This window comes from Mesoplodon mirus, assembly GCF_964341445.2.
Source record: "Mesoplodon mirus genome assembly, chromosome: 8".
Lineage (NCBI taxonomy): Eukaryota > Metazoa > Chordata > Mammalia > Artiodactyla > Ziphiidae > Mesoplodon > Mesoplodon mirus.
In genome coordinates this window covers 18909512-18920807 of record NC_138984.1, presented here as the reverse complement: position 1 = coordinate 18920807, position 11296 = coordinate 18909512, and positions in this window count along the sequence as shown.

The window sequence follows — 11296 nt, the reverse complement described above, 5'->3', positions numbered from 1 at the left end:
GCTTGGGAGTGAGCTTTCTAAAGGTCAAAATTGATCACTTTACTCTCTTGCTGTTCATAAAAATTTTCCAAAATACAAAAATTAAAAAAATTAAAAAGATAGTGGTGCATGGTACTCATACACTCATCACCTAGGCTGAACAGTTATTGATTATTTTGCCATATTTGCTTCTTTTTAGTACTTAAAAGTAAACAATAGACATTATAGTTCCCTTCCAAAAGTTTCAGTATGCATTTCCAAGAAATAAGGGTATTTTCCCATATAACCTAAATGCCATTATGACACCTAACAAAATTTACGATAATTCTGGAATATCATTTAATGCTCAGTTCATATTCAAATGTCTCAAATTGTTTCCAAAAATGCCTTTTTTCCAGCTGTTTTGTTCAAAGTAGCAGTCAATCAAAGACCACCATTGCATTTGGTTATGTTTCTTAATTCTCTTTAAATTAACATAAACAGTGTGTCCCCCCCCTCCCCATTTTTTGACATTTTCTTGTGGAAGATACCAGGTCAGGTTTTCTTTACAACTCCCTACCTTCTGAATTTGTGACTGTTTCCTCGTGATATGTTTCCCTGTATTTTACCTGTATATATCCTGTATATCCCCTGCATTTCCTGAAAAATAGAACTTAATTCTTGACTGGATCAGGTAAAAATTTTTTAATAACAAAAAATTTACAGGTGATGCTGTGTGACTCCAATTGCATCATTTCAGGAAGTGTATAATGTCTGGCTGTCCCACTATTAGTGATACTATAATTGATCACTGGTTTAAGGTAGAGACAGCCAGATCTCTGTCATAAAGTAGTTCCCCAGCAACTTTTCACCTAGTGGTTTTGCCATTCATTGATGATCTTTGACTAAAATCGTGATTTTCTAGTTCTATCACTCCTTTAACATTTGTGAGCTGATATTATTTCATAAAGAAGAGCATTCTCTCATCAACTGCACTTAGTTGTATCCTGAGATACAATTCCAACTAGAAAGGTAGCATACATTCTTAGTTTCTTCTCTTTATTAATTTGCAGAGTAATGAGCTGGTGTAATAGTTACCGTCAAGAGTGGCAAGTAAGTTTTGTGTTTTTTTGTTTTTTTAAAAAATACATTTATTTATTTATTTATTTAGGCTGCATTGGGTCTTCGTTGCTGTGCGCGGGCTTTCTCTAGTTGCGGCGAGCAGGGGCTACTCTTTGTTGTGGTGTGTGGGCTTCTCACTGCGGTGGCTTCTCTTGTTGTGGAGTACAGGCTCTAGGCAGCGGGCTTCAGTAGTTGTGGCTCGTGGGCTCTAGAGTGCAGGCTCAGTAGTTGTGGCACACAGGCTTAGTTGCTCCGCAGCATGTGGGATCTTCCTGGACCAGGGCTCGAACCCATGTCCCCTTCATTGGCAGGTGGATTCTTAACAACTGCGCCATCAGGGAAGTCCCTAAGTTTTAAAAATATTTGTTATAACTTTTTTTCTTTGAGCATTACTATGGAAGTACGGATTTTTTATATCAGTCAATCACAGTAATATTCAAATTGTCCTAAAGTAAGTAATTAAGTGAAAGCTCCTTTAAACTCATTCTTTTTTCCTTTTTTTTTTTTTTTTTTTTTTTGGTGGTACGCGGGCCTCTCACTGTTGTGGCATCTCCTGTTGCGGAGCACAGCCTCTGGATGCGCAGGCTCAGGGGCCATGGCTCACGGGCCCAGCCACTCCGCGGCATGTGGGATCTTCCAGAACCGGGGCACGAACCCGTGTCTCCCGCATTGGCAGGCGGACTCTCAACCACTGCGCCACCAGGGAAGCCCCTCTTTTTTTCCTTTTGAAACATCCCATTAATCACTGAAAGCTCCCTTGCTTTCTATCATTCCAACATGTACCAGGTTAATTTTTTTTTTATTCCTTGCCCTAGACATGGAAGCAGTCATTCCTCCAAAGAGACTTGGTAGCTTTTAGCAAGAACTGACTTTAGAGACCACAGTCTGGGTTCTAGGGGTGATAATGGCTACTGAGGTGATTGATGTTGCTTCTAGGTCCTTTCAGTGCACAGAGCCAGGATATTAAGATACCCTCACAAATACACACACACACTGATATTTCCAATTAAAATTTAGCTGTGATTTTTACTGAACTCTTAATTTTATACTTGTATCTCTTTATTACACTGAAAAAATTGGTTTCCCATAACATTAACATAATCATTTATCTGTTTAATCCTACAATATGCATGCAATAATTTACAAATAATAATATAGATATTACTCTACTAATAAAACAGTGAATACACTTAAGACTTTGGGTAGTTTATTTTGTCCTTATAATCCCCAGGGATATATCATCAAAATATTGTGTTCTAAAGTAATTTGAAATAATTCTTTTGTTTGTGTAGTCATTTTTACTAATCTGATATATAATTTGGTTAGTTTGTTTATTTTCAATATTAGGATTTGCTTTTATTTTTATATACTTTTATTTTAGAATATGTAACATATTTACGCTGTTTAAAAATCAAACTTATATAATAAGATATACTCAGGAAAGTCTTCTCCTCACCTTCCACAATTCCCCCTGCCATCTTTCTCACTTCACCCCATTTATTTCCGTTTTTAAAACTTTGTAAATTTTGAAATATAAAAAACAGAAAAATGCATAGGACAAAAATGAACAGCTCAATAAATTATCACAAAATGAACACCCATGTAACCCAGGTCAAGGAATTGAACATTTCCAGCACCCTAGAAGACTCATTGTGTCCCCCAACCATTTCCTCTGATGTGCTCAAGAAAACATGATTCTATAGTTAAACCAGCTATTTTCTTGTGGTTAGAATGAGAGTGTTTATCTTTTGAGTTTCCTACAACACAGACAGAAGTGGAACTCCTTCCATTTGAAGGATAATTTTGCTAGTTATAGAATTCTAGGATGACAGTTATTTTCTTTCAATACATTTAAGATGTCATTTCTCTTTCTTCTGGCTTCTATTGTTGCTGTCTTGGACTTAATTATTAGACTAAATGTTGCTCCTTTGAAAATAATCCCCTCCTCCACCACATTCACAGCTGCTTTAAAGAATTTTTCCTTTGTCTTTGTTTTCCTGCAGTTTCATCATATTTTCTGTCTTAGCTTTAGTTTTTTAATATTTTGCTTGAGATTTGTTGATAATATTGAATCAGTGGATCAATATCTTTTAACAATTTTGGAAATTTTTCAGCCACGATCTTTAAAATATTGCTTATGTCCTATTCTCTCTCTTCTCTTTCTGGGATTTCAATTAAAATGAATAGTGGACCTCCTCACTGAATCCTCTTGATTTCTTACCCTTTTTTCTGCGTTTTCCACCCTTTGCCTCTTTGTATTTTTTTGGAGGGAAGGACTAAGTTTCTTGTGACGTATCTTCTGGTACACCAGTTCTCTTTCTGCTGTCTCTAATCTGTTATTAAACCTATTCAATTAGTTTAAAATTTTGGTTCTTACTTTTTTTTTTTTCTCTCCCATTGCAGAGCACAGGCTCCGGATGCGCAGGCTCCAGCCACTCCGCAGCAGGTGGGATCTTCCTGGACCCGGGCACGAACGCGCGTCCCCTGCCTCGGCAGGCGGACTCCCAACCACTGTGCCACCAGGGAAGCCCGTTCTTACATTTTTAAGTTTTAGAATTTCTGTTTGATTCTTTTTCTTTTCAAAGAACCAGTTTTGAGTTTTATTGATTTCTCTTTATTATTTTCCTGTTTTCAATTTTATTGATTTCTCTCTAATTTTAATTATTTGTTTTCTTCTGCTTGGTTCAGACTTAAATTGCTCTTCTTTCTCTAGTTTCCTAAAGTATGAACTTCGTTTATTGATTTTAGATCATTCTTATTTTCTAATGTATGCATTCATTGTATAAATTTCCTTCTAAGCACTGTTTTCACTTCATGCCACAAATTGTGATAAATTATATTTTATTCTTGTTTATTTTAAAATACTTTAAAATTTCTCTTGAGATTTCTTCTTTGGCCCATGGATTGTTTAGAAAGGTGTTGTTTTCCAAATATTTGGAGATTTTCCAGCTATCTTTTTGTTATTGATTTCTAGTTTAATTCCATTGTGGTCTAAGAATGTATTCTGTATGATTTCTAGTCTTTCAAATTTGTTAAGGTGTGTTTTCTGGTGGTCTATCTTAATGAATGTTCCATGTGAGCTTGAGAAGAATGTGCATTGTGCTGTTGTTGGATGGTATATTCTAAATGTCAATTAGATCAAATAGAATGACTGTTCTGCTCAGGTCATCTGTATCTTTTCTGAACTTCTGCTTGCTTGATTTATCAATTTCTGACAGAGGAGTGTTGAAGTCTCCAATTATACAAGTGAATTTTTCTGTTTTTCCTTTCAGTTCTATCAGTTCTTGCCTCATGTATTTTGACTTGTTTGATTCTTTTAAAAAAATCTTCCATATTACTTTCTGTGGTTTCTAGATCCTTGTCAAAAATTACACTTTGGCTTTTATATGCTTGAACATAGTAAAGCACAGTTGTTTTGCTTTGCAATCATTGGATCACTATGTGTCTGTTTCTGTTATCTATTGTGCAGACTATAGTATTTGAAAAATTTTTTGTAGAAATAATTTAAGGTCTTAGAGGATTTTCATTTACTTCTTCAGGTGCCTAAAAGCACTAGCAATCTGATATAACCTTAATACAATTACAAGGACATGCTGCGATCTGAGCAAGGGTAGATTGACTTCCATTTTCCCTTTATTTCTAGGGTTTGCTTCTTGGTCCCAGACCAAAACAGAGAGCAGTTTACTCGAATTCTTCCTTTCACAGGCCTGGACACTGACATCTGCTACTCTAGCTCCATAGGCTGTCTAAATCAGCTTTTTGTCTGCTTCTTAAAATGGAAAATTTCCCCAGTCCAAAGCAACTGTTGGGTTTACCACCTCTGGATTCTGTTCCTTTCCTGGATCTTGACCTGAGTCAATTACTCCTCACTCTTTTGCTAGCTCCTTGACGCTTTTAAGAAGATTTTGGATACTTTTCCATCCAGCTTTTTTTGTTTGTTTTTTTTTTGCAGTACGCGGGCCTCTCACTGTTGCGGCCTCTCCCGTTGCGGAGCACAGGGGCTCTGGACGCGCAGGCTCAGCGGCCATGGCTCACGGGCCCAGCCGCTCTGCGGCACGTGGGATCTTCCCGGACCGGGGCACGAACCCGTGTCCCCTGCATCAGCAGGCGGACTCTCAACCACTGCGCCACCAGGGAAGCCCTTCCATCCAGCTTTTAAGGTATATTAGACCCCATTTCTTCTAAATCTTGCATCTTCTTGGGTTACCTTTTCATTCTAGCCATTACTGCAGCCACCAGCTAGACGCAGGTGTAATCTGATACCGCCTGCCTCACCTGCACTGCAGATCTTTTGTTTTTGGCCTGGGTCCTCTCTGCTACCACAGCATTAGATATCCTTGGGACTCTGCTCAGACATTCTCATGTATGAAAAACCTGGATATGTGAAGAAATTAGCATCCTGTAGTGCAACCCTTTATCCAGTGGGGGATGGTCCCATAGGATAAATACTTTCCTTTTCTCTGTCTCAGAGGACAGCTCTGAGGTGCATTGTACATGATGCCTAAGAGAGTCCCCACAAGAACGTACCTCAGTTGCGTATAACTCCTTAATGCACCCTTAAATAGCTTTCCAAGCCCTCTGTTTCACCCTTCCCATTCTCTCACTCCTCATCTTGAAATCTAATCCCAATCTACATGACCCCCATGCAAGCCCTTACTTCAGGCTTTGATTTTGGGAGGAATCAGACTAAGACAAGCTGTCTTCAGCAGGCAGAGATAGTATGAATTACGTAGTGCACCACTACCAGAAGCAGAAGTCGAGAAAAAAATTAGATCTAGGAGATATTGCAGCATACTTATATATTGATGAAAATAATCAGGCATGCAGGGGAAAAGTAATGATGTAGGAGAGAATTGCTGTTGTGATGTCCTTGAATAGGCTTTTGGCTTTAACCTTTAAGAGTACATCCAGGGACTTCCCTGGTGGTGCAGTGGTTAAGAATCCACCAGCCAATTCAGGGGACACGGGTTCGAGCCCTGGTCCAGGAAGATCCCACATGTCGCAGAGCAACTAAGCCCATGCACCACAACTACTGAGCCTGTGCTCTAGAGCCCACGAGCCACAACCACTGAGCCCACATGCCACAACTACAGAAGCCTGCATGCCTAGAGCCCATGCTCCACAACAAGAGAAGCCACTGCAATGAGAAGCCTGCACACCACAATGAAGAGTAGCCCCCACTCGCCACAACTAGAGAAAGCCCGTACACAGCAATGAAGTCCCAATGCAGCCAAAAATAAAATTAAAAAAAAAAAGAGGACATCCATTTTCCTTCCCCAACCAATGCTCCAGATGTTCCTGCTCCATGAGCAGCATCATTATTCACTAAGGCAAAACATCTCTAACAAAACCAAAAGTCACCTGTATTAGTTCCCTAGGGCTGCTGTAACAAAGTACCACAAACTGGGGAACTTAAACAATAGAAATGTATTGTCTCACAGTTCTGGGGCTAGAAGTCTAAAATCAATGTGTTATAAGGGTTTGTTCCTTCTTGGGCTAGAAGGAGCTGTTCCAGGCCTCTCTCTTTGGCTTGTTGGTGGCCATCTTCTCCCTGTATCTCTTCATGTCATCTCTCCTCTATGCATGTCTGTCTCCAAATTTCCCCTTTTCATAAGGATACTAGTCATACTGGATTAGGGCCCACCCAAGTGACCTCATCTTAAATTAACTAATTATATCTGTTAACACTCCTATTTCCAAATAAGGTCATGTTCTGAGGTACAGGAGATTAGGACTTCAACTTATGAATTTTGAGGGGGGACAAGATTCAACCCCTAACAGTTGCCAAGGCCTATTAATTCATCCTTCAAGATATCCCTCTTATATGTCCTCTTTCACTCAAGTTCAGGTCCTCGTGTGGCACACTGCACTATTTCAATAGACTTTCTAGAATTTTGCCACTTTTCTCCTACTCCCTAACCCATCCTTCTACAGAAATGTGAGATTGTTCTTCTTAGGCTCTGCTTTCATTGTGTCACTCCCTTGCTCAACAGACCTTCAATGGCTTCCCATTTTCTATCAAATAATATGATCCAAATCATATAATCTGCCCCTCTGTGATAAGAACTAAACTTACCTTCCTTTTAAAAATGTTCATCTTTGGGCTCCCCTGGTGGCGCAGTGGTTGAGGGTCCGCCTGCCGATGCAGGGGACACGGGTTCGTGCCCCGGTCTGGGAGGATCCCACGTGCCGCCGAGCGGCTGGGCCCGTGAGCCATGGCCGCTGGGCCTGCGCGTCCGGAGCCTGTGCTCCGCAGCGGGAGAGGCCGCGGCAGTGAGGGGCCCGCATACCGCAAAAAAAAAAAAAAAATGCTCATCTTCTCTCCATTTTCTGTCTTGGAAAGAAAGAGGGAATGAATGAGGGGGAAATGTGGGTGAGTAGCAGGGGCCCAATTGAATGAGAACTAGGTACAAATGAATATGACTTGTCTAGTGTTGGGTTTAGGTACATTCCTGAACCCAACGAATAGAGGGGGAGAGGGCAAAAACAGCAGCATGACCAAGAATCGGTGCCATCAAGGACTAGTCACTTAATTTCTCTGGGTTGCTTAAATGGATGAGATGTGTGGCCAAGTCCCAGTTCTTCAGAGAAACTAAATTTTGATATCTGCCACGTGCTTACACCTCTGATGTATGAGAGTATGAGTATGAGAGTACCGTGGGAAGTATAAAGCTTTGCAAATAGGACATTCTGGTATTTGGCTGAGCTGAGCATGAGTGATCAGATTACTCCCTCCCTTGTAAGATTTTAAGCTACCAGGAGCAAACTGGCAAGAGTCAGCAAAACATTTAATGTGTGTACACTTTGATTACAGCACTTCTACGTTGATTCTTCTTTTTTTTTTTTCCTTTTTTTTTTTGTTTTTGCAGTACGCGGGCCCCTCACTGTTGTGGCCTCTCCCATTGCGGAGCACAGGCTCCGGATGCGCCGGCTCAGCGGCCATGGCTCACGGGCCCAGCCGCTCCGCGGCATGTGGGATCTTCCCGGACCGGGGCACGAACCCACGTCCCCTTCATCGGCAGGCAGCCTCTCAACCACTGCGCCACCAGGGAAGCCCTATGTTGATTCTTGAGAGCACAAAGAGTGGGAGAGCCCTGGCAGGGGCTGTAATACAGGAGGTGGGAGACCCTCATAAAACAGCAGGGTCCAGGCCGGTCTGACATGGAAGGATGGGCAACTAGACCACACAGCATAGCTGGATGTGTGTAAAGAAGGCTGCCATTCCAGCTGTGGTCCCATCCTCACTTTCCTCACTTCAGGAATGGTCACTGGAAAGAAAACAAGACGAGAAGCAGCCTCCGGCAGCAGTGAGGAGCTGTGCTCTCCTCACCGCAACTCTTGTTCTGGTCCCACCTCTCTCACTTTGAAGGCTGTGGCCAGGTCCAAACCCGACCCATCCTGCCTCAGGGCAAGTCACAGAGAGTTTGCATCAAAGTCACTTTAATGATCCAGATTTTGGTCATCCTGGAACTGCCCCCCCAGAGGGCACTGGGGCAAAGCAGCTTTGCATTAGGTCTCAATCAGCGACAAGGTTGTGGCCCACAGTGGGGGTGACTCAAAGAAGCCCTAAAACCAGGAACAAAGGATTGGAATCGGTATGTGGAGAGGTGGCCCTTCTCTCACCTACTCTCCCGCAAATGCTTCAATAACAGCCTGATTTGAGTCAGCTCACAGTGATTCAACCCATCGACTGAGTGCCTGTTCCCTTTGCTCCCACACAGAATTCATAGAGTTCTCATCCGCTGATTTTCCCTTGGGCTCAGGCTGGAGAAGAATGGCAGCACCTTGTTTGCTTTCATGAAGGCTCGGCAGCAACCGGTCTCTCACAGGTGGGTCTGTCACTTAGCTCTGAGTGTGTGGATCCAGTGACCAACCTAAGCTTAGGAAGCTCACCTGCCATCTTATGGGAGTAGGAACTGGTTTCCTAGGAGAGCGTGAGAGGCTAGAAGCCCCCAGAGGTGCAGGCTGCCCCTGGATGGAGCACATGGCTAGCTGGAGGTGCCGGCTCCGCTGTCACCACCCCAGTCCAAGCCACTTCAGTCTCCCCTGGACCAGGATGATCAGCTCTTTACAGGACTCTCTGTTTTCACTCTCGCTTTTCTCACAATCCATCCCTGACACTGTTAGAGTGACCTCTTAAAATCATATCACATTATTACATCCCCGTCCTTAAAATTTCCTAGTTAACTTGCCACTACCCTTGGAATAAAATCCAAACTTTCACCATGACCTATGAGCCCCTGTGTGGTCAACCCTGAAACTACATCTCCAACCTAATCTTCTACCACTGACTTTCCCTCAGCCTTGCCATGGTATCCTTCTGTCAGGGCATTTGTCATTGCGGTGCTCTCTTCCTGGGAGGCCCTTCCTTCATATCTTCCACTGGCTGCCACCTTCTTGTAATTTAGGTCTTAGTTCAAAAAAGGGCTTTTGTCAATGTGGAGGAGTCTGATGTTTGGGGCAGCACAACCCACACTGCAGTCCCTGAGAGGAAGGGCAGGGACTGTGCAGGGGAAAGGGCTGGGAATCAGGGGACCTGGGTCCAGTCTTAGCTCTGCCATGAACTTGCTATGCAGCCTTGAGTAAGTTGCTTGACCAGCCTGGGCCCCAATGCCTCATCTATAGATAGATGGGAGTGCTAAATGGGTGTTTTCAATCTGGTTTCTGAAGAGTTCAAGCATCCTAGGTAGATAATTCCGAGGCTTGCCCAGTTGACTTGCCCAAGCCACAGAATAGAGCAAGGTGGGGAAAAGGTGAATATGAAGGCCTCTGGGCTACGTCTCCCATTCATCCAAAGGAGCTTTGCTATCACTTGCTATATACAAGGGAGAAAAGAAGGACTTTTTACTTAACATTGAAAATTCTGCACTTTTCTATGCCTTTGTAAACTCAGTGCCTGTGAATGATCCTATAGATCATTTCATCCTTAGAGACTCCCAGCATCTGCATCATGCCCCCCAACCTTTCATATGAATGCCCACAAGTAGTCTGAGAGAGACAGGAGAATGGCGATACTTTTCAATTGGGAAAGATCTTTTCTTCAGCTTCTGTGTTCACACACCAATACCCATTTCCCTCCTTCACACCTGCCTCCCTCATTTAAACATGTCCTTGGTGATTCCAACTTCCCTAGAAAAAGCGAGCCCCTCACCTTGACAGGGTTGGTCACCTCTCGTTTCGGGGCCTTCAAAACCACTTTGGAGGTAAAGCACTGATCCCTGTTCACCTTGACCACTGGGGCCTGTGAGGAGGGAAGCCAGGAGTCAAGAAGGAGGCAGAAAAGGGTGACAGGGCCCCAGAGGGAAAGAGATGGGACCCAAAGTCAGGGCTTTAAAAGTCTTGAGAAGACACATGAGTCTCACCTTGGGGAACAGAGTCGAAGTTTCTCCCCTTGCTTGCCCCTAGAAGAGATGGGGATGACAAATGGGACCTAGGCTTGCTGGCGCCTCCCTCGTCTCCCTTTGCAGATGTCACCAGTGGTTCATGGAACTGTTTCCTGCAGATCCCAGACAGGACTTCTGAGTCATTCTCAGAGTGCTCCTGGCGGCTCTTACCTGCAGTTTTAATACCCATTCCCTCCCTGTTCTCTCTGTCCACCAGAGAGCATGGACTGACCATAGGCTTCACACACCTCACCCCGGTGGTTTTGGTGGGAAAGGCTGCCTGCCCGATCCTCACGCATTTATCCTGGGGGTGGAGTTTGCCAATGTGCCCCATCTTCTGTGTCATCACATCCTGGGTCATGTCATCCTTCCAGAACAAACCTGCAGGTTGAAAGGATGTGGTGAATTAATACCTGGGATGCTCTGACTGGCCCACTCCAGAGACCAGAGTGAGGTCAACACTCCCCCTCTCCCTCAAGTAGCCAAAGGATCACAATTTGTGGAGAGAATGAAATGAGATGGCATATGAAATTTGCTTAGCACAGTGCCTGGCATATAATAAACATTCAGTTAGGATTAGGACTATACTCTTTTTGCTGACTCATTTGATGCTATTGTGAAAATTAAATGAGATTAAGGATGTACAGAGTGCTGAGAAAACTCTAAGGCAGTGATTCCCAAACTTTAGAGTACATCAGAATCTCCTGCAAGGCTTGTTAGAACACAGATTTCTGTTCCTCCCTCCTAGAGTTTCTGATTCAGGAGGTCTGGGGTGAAGGTCATGAATTAGCATTTCCAGCAAGTCTCCTGGTGATGCTGATGCTACTGGTCTG